Source organism: Salvelinus namaycush, chromosome 2 (assembly GCF_016432855.1).
Source record: "Salvelinus namaycush isolate Seneca chromosome 2, SaNama_1.0, whole genome shotgun sequence".
In the NCBI taxonomy this organism is placed as follows: Eukaryota; Metazoa; Chordata; class Actinopteri; order Salmoniformes; family Salmonidae; genus Salvelinus; species Salvelinus namaycush.
Window position 1 is genome coordinate 30,988,521 of NC_052308.1, and position 6,309 is coordinate 30,994,829.

Sequence of the window (6,309 nt, forward strand, 5' to 3'; positions counted from 1 at the left end):
GAGCCATCTCCAGACATGGGGGGGAAAGGAACAGATGAACTATTAATAGGAAGATAAACTTTTAAAGATTCTGAAAGAGGCAGGGAGGGTGGACTAGAACCTTCAGTTGGAGTGCTAAAAACAGTTGGAGCGTTTAATAGGAGAGAAAGAGAAGCAGAGGTAGTGCCAGAGAATGAGAGTATGCTGACTGGGAGAGGGCAGCTTAAATATAGCCATGCCACTACCTCCACAGAGAGAGGGGGAGGGAAAGGGAAAGGGAGCGAGAATAAGTAGAATAGGCCACAGCCTTACTGCTGAAAGAGTAGAAATAGTTTCTGTATGTCATCGTCTGATCATGATCAGTGACAACCTCCCCTTCTTTCCAGTTACCACGATCCAACAACAACAACAGTCGCCGCCATCTCTCCCTGTATAAAAGCCCCCCTTCTTCTCTGTACTAATAATAGTCTAGACAGCCTCAATGAGTCATGGTAGTGAGATGTATCTAATCCTCTCTTCTTTTCCCTTTGCTTCTCATCCAGTTCCTGCTCAGTTCCCGCTCGCTCTATCGCCTTACAGCCAGTGCCCAGCAGTGGTGGCGCCACTAGGAATGTGTCATGAGTGTGTATGTCTCTGTGTGTATGGTTAGAGCTGTAATGAGTACTGTAATCAGAATGTGAAATTAACATTGGCTGGTGGAGGTCCAAATTTTACCAGCCAATCAAATTTTTTTACAAGCCACATTTCGTTCACACACACATTATTTTTTACGGAGTGGCTGTGAATCAGACTTTTCTTGGGCCTTTGTTTTCTGGACTAAAGATCCTAAAGTTTCGGCACATGTGCAGATCACGTTCTGTGCATGTGTTTATGCTCTACATTACGCACGGTCTCTGGTTCTCCTTGTAGAGGTAAGGCTACTCTGGCTATTGGTGCTTGTTTAATAACGTTAGATCAAAGTCTGCATGATCACATAATAATAATATTCTACATAACCGAATGTAAAAACATAGTATTGCATTACTGCAAGACACAAACACCACCGCATTATTCTCATGTGGCCAAAACTCAACTGCGAGCAACACTAGGCAGAACACACAGGTAGGCTATGCTACAGTTATTTTACACCATCTGCTCTAAAATTCGCTCACTGTACATCATTCAAAACACTGTAGGCTACTTCAAACACTGTATAAAGATCTAAATGCATATATCCCCATGAAACTGATTAAAATCACATTATTGGTATGCAGATGCTCCATGGCCATTTCACCAGTAAAACGTATTATCATTATCATTCACGATTGACAGTGAGAAATGTGAAAGGAAGGAGATCACAAAAATGTGTGAAAAGTAGAGGTGCAGAATGTGATCCGCACATGCACAGAGGCTTCGGGATATTTAGTCTTGAGAAAGAAAGGTCTGAGAAAAATAATCTGCAAAATCGGATAAAAAACAACAACTGTGTGACCACCTGCCAACTTGGCCGGTAAGAATAGACAGTCTACCAGCCAATGCCAAAATCTACCAGCATTTGGTTGGTGGCTGGTTGTCACGATCGTCAATGGGAGAGAGTGAGGACCAAAATGCAGCGTGTGGAAAGTACATCTTCTTTATTTTAAGAAAGAAGACGAAAACGAAACGAACACTATACAAACTAAACAAAACAACAAAACAGACGACCGTGAAGCTATTCAAACATAAGTGCTGACACTAAACACTTAGACATAGACAATTACCCACAAATGCATGATGCCCATGGCTGCCTTAAATATGGCTCCCAATCAGAGACAAATGAAAGACATCTGTCTCTGATTGAGAACCACTCAGGCAACCATAGACATACCTAGACACATTCACTCAACCATAGACATACCTAGAAACATTAACTCAACCATAGACATACCTAGAAACATTCACTCAACACAAACTCATACACTACACCCAACACCCCCTTTACCATATAACCACCCAAAACGACAAAACACAAACATTCCCCATGTCACACCCTGACCTAACTAAAATAATAAAGAAAACAAAGAAAACTAAGGCCAGGGTGTGACATAACCCCCCCCTTAAGGTGCGAACTCCGGGCGCACCAGCATAAAGTCTAGGGGAGGGTCTGGGTGGGCGTCTGTCCACGGTGGCGGCTCTGGCACTGGTCGTGGTCCCCACCCCACCATAGTCACTACCCGCTTTCGTAGCCTCCTCCAAATGACCACCCTCCAACTTAACCCCACTGGATTAAGGGGCAGCACCGGACTAAGGGGCAGCACCGGACTAAGGGGCAGCACCGGACTAAGGGGCAGCACCGGACTAAGGGGCAGCACCGGACTAAGGGGCAGCACCGGACTAAGGGGCAGCACCGGACTAAGGGGCAGCACCGGGATAAGGGGCAGCACCGGGATAAGGGGCAGCACCAGGATAAGGGGCAGCTCCGGACTGAGGGACGGCAGCGCCGGACTGAGGGACGGATCCTGGCTGGATGGCGGATCCTGGCTGGCTGGCTCTGGTGGACCCTGGCTGGCTGGCGGATCCTGGCTGGCTGGCTCTGGCGGATCCTGGCTGGATGACGGCTCTGGCGGATCCTGGCTGGACGGCTCATGGCTGGCTGACGGATCTGGCTGCTCATGGCTGGCTGACGGATCTGGCTGCTCATGGCTGGCTGGCGACTCTGGCTGCTCATGGCTGGGTGGCGACTCTGGCTGCTCATGGCTGGGTGGCGACTCTGGCTGCTCATGGCTGGGTGGCGACTCTGGCTGCTCATGGATGGGTGGCGACTCTGGCTGCTCATGGATGGGTGGCGACTCTGGCTGCTCATGGATGGGTGGCGACTCTGGCTGCTCATGGATGGGTGGCGACTCTGGCTGCTCATGGATGGGTGGCGACTCTGGCTGCTCATGGATGGGTGGCGACTCTGGCTGCTCATGGATGGGTGGCGACTCTGGCTGCTCATGGATGGGTGGCGACTCTGGCTGCTCATGGATGGGTGGCGACTCTGGCTGCTCATGGATGGGTGGCGACTCTGGCTGCTCATGGATGGGTGGCGACTCTGGACGCTCATGGCTCGCTGGCGGCTTTGGCAGATCCTGTCTGGTTGGCGGCTCTGGCAGATCCTGTCTGGTTGGCGGCTCTGGCAGATCCTGTCTGGTTGGCGGCTCTGGCAGATCCTGTCTGGTTGGCGGCTCTGGCAGATCCTGACTGACGAATGGCTCTAGCGGCTCCTGACTGACTAACGGCTCTGACGGCTCGGGACAGACGGGCGGCTCTAATGGCTCGGGACAGACGGATGGCTCAGACGGCACTGGGCAGACGGATGGCTCAGACGGCGCTGGGGAGACGGATGGCTCAGATGGCGCTGGGGAGACGGATGGCTCAGATGGCGCTGGGGAGACGGATGGCTCAGATGGCGCTGGGGAGACGGATGGCTCAGATGGCGCTGGGGAGACGGATGGTTCAGATGGCACTGGGCAGACGGATGGCTCTGGCCGGATGAGGCGCACTGTAGGCCTGGTGCGTGGTGCCGGAACTGGAGGCACCGGGCTAAGGACACGCACCTTCAGGCTAGTGCGGGGAGAAGGAACAGGGCATACTGGACCCTGGAGACGCACATTAGGCCTAGTGCGTGGTGCCGGAACTGGAGGCACCGGGCTAAGGACACGCACCTTCAGGCTAGTGCGGGGAGAAGGAACAGGGCATACTGGACCCTGGAGACGCACATTAGGCCTAGTGCGTGGTGCCGGAACTGGTGGTACCGGGCTGGGGACACGCATCTCAGGGCTAGTGCGGGGAGCAGCAACAGGATGCACAGGACTCTGGAGACGCACAGGAGGCTTGGTGCGTGGTGCCGGAATTGGTGGTACCGGGCTGGAGACACGCACCATAGGGCGAGTGCGTGGAGGAGGAACAGGGCTCTGGAGACACACTGGAAGCCTGGTGCGTGGTGTAGGCACTGGTGGAACTGGACTGGGGCGGGGAGGTGGCGCCGGAAATACCGGACCGTACAGGCGTACTGGTTCCCTTGAGCACCGAGCCTGCCCAACCTTACCTGGTTGAATGCTCCCCTTCGCCCGACCAGTGCGGGGAGGTGGAATAACCCGCACCGGGCTATGTAGGCGAACCGGGGACACCATGCGTAAGGCTGGTGCCATGTATGCCGGCCCGAGGAGACGCACTGGAGACCAGACGCGTTGAGCCGGCTTCATGGCACCTGGCTCAATGCCCAATCTAGCCCTACCAGTGCGGGGAGGTGGAATAACCCGCACCGGGCTATGAACACGTACAGGAGACACCGTGCGCTCTACTGCGTAACACGGTGTTCGCCCGTACTCCCGCTCTCCACGGTTAGCCTGGGAAGTGGGCGCAGGTCTCCTACCTGCCCTCGGCCCACTACCTCTAAGCCCCCCCCCCCAAGAATTTTTTTGGGCTGACTCACAGGCTTCCTACCGCGTCGTCGTGCTGCCTCCATTCGCCGGTATCCCTCCTCGCACTGCGCCAGAGAATCCCAGGCGGGATCCGGCACTCGCCCTGGGTCGATCGCCCACCTGTCGATCTCCTCCCACGTAGTGTAGTCCAGATTACGCTCCCATTGCCATTCCTCCTTGCGCTGCTCCTGTTGTCGCTTATCACGCTGCTTGATCCCGCATTGGTGGGTAATTCTGTCACGATCGTCAATGGGAGAGAGTGAGGACCAAAATGCAGCGTGTGGAAAGTACATCTTCTTTATTTTAAGAAAGAAGACGAAAATGAAACGAACACTATACAAACTAAACAAAACAACAAAACAGACGACCGTGAAGCTATTCAAACATAAGTGCTGACACTAAACACTTAGACATAGACAATTACCCACAAATGCATGATGCCCATGGCTGCCTTAAATATGGCTCCCAATCAGAGACAAATGAAAGACATCTGTCTCTGAGAACCACTCAGGCAACCATAGACATACCTAGACACATTCACTCAACACAAACTCATACACTACACCCAACACCCCCTTTACCATATAACCACCCAAAACGACAAAACACAAACATTCCCCATGTCACACCCTGACCTAACTAAAATAATAAAGAAAACAAAGAAAACTAAGGCCAGGGTGTGACACTGGTGTTGATTCCCCACCCTGCCTGTAATTGCATAAGGGTCACAGATGAATAATAACTGTCTTATATAGAGGCCAGCTTGCGGCTGGGTTTTCCTTTGTAATCCATGATGGTTTGCAAGCCCTGCCACATCCAACATCAGAGCCGGTGTAGTAGGATTCGATCTTGGTCCTGTACTGACGCTTTGACTGTTTGATCATCAAATCAAATGTATTTATAAAGCCCTTTTTTTATCAGCAGATGTCACAAAGTGCTTATACAGAAATCCAGCCTAAAACCCTAAACAGCAAGCAATGCAGATGTGGAAGCACGGTGGCCAGGAAATACACCCTAGAAAGGCAGGAGCCTAGGAAGAAACCTAGAGAGGAACCAGGCTCTGAGGGGTGGCCAGTCCTCTTCTAGCTGTGCCGGGTGGAGACTATAAGAGTACATGGCCATCAAGGCCAGATTGTTCTTCAAGATGTTCAAACGTTCATAGATGACCAGCAGGGTGAAATAATAATCTCATTGGTTGTAGAGGGGGCAACAGGTCAGTACCTCAGGAGTAAATGTCATTTGGCTTTTCATAGCTGAGCATTCAGAGGTTGAGAGAGCGGTAGAGAGCGAGTCGAAAACAGCAGGTCCGGAACAAAGGTAGCAAGTCCGGTGAACAGGTCTGGATTCCATAGCCGCAGGCAGAACAGTTGAAACTGGAGCAGCAGCACGGCCAGGTGGACTGCAGACAGCAAGGAGTCATCAGGCCAGGTAGTGCTGAGGCATGGTCCTAGGGCTCAGGTCCTTCGAGAGAGAGAAAGAAAGAAAGAGAGGGAGAGAGAATTAGAGAGAGCATACTTAAATTCACACAGGACACCGGATAAGACAAGAGAAATACTCCAGATATAACAGACTGACCCTAGCCCCCCGACACAAACTACTGCAGCATAAATACTGGAGGCTGAGACAGGAGGGGTCAGGAGACACTGTGGCCCCATCCGATGATACCCCCGGACAGGGCCAAACAGGCAGGATATAACCCCACCCGCTTTGCCAAAGCACTGCCCCCACACCACGAGAGGGATATCTTCAACCACCAACTTACATCCTGAGACAAGGCAGAGTATAGCCCACGAAGATCTCCGCCACGGCACAACCCAAGGGGGGGCACCAACCCAGACAAGAAGACCACGTCAGTGACTCAACCCACTCAAGTGACGCACCCCTCTTAGGGACGGCATGAAAGGGC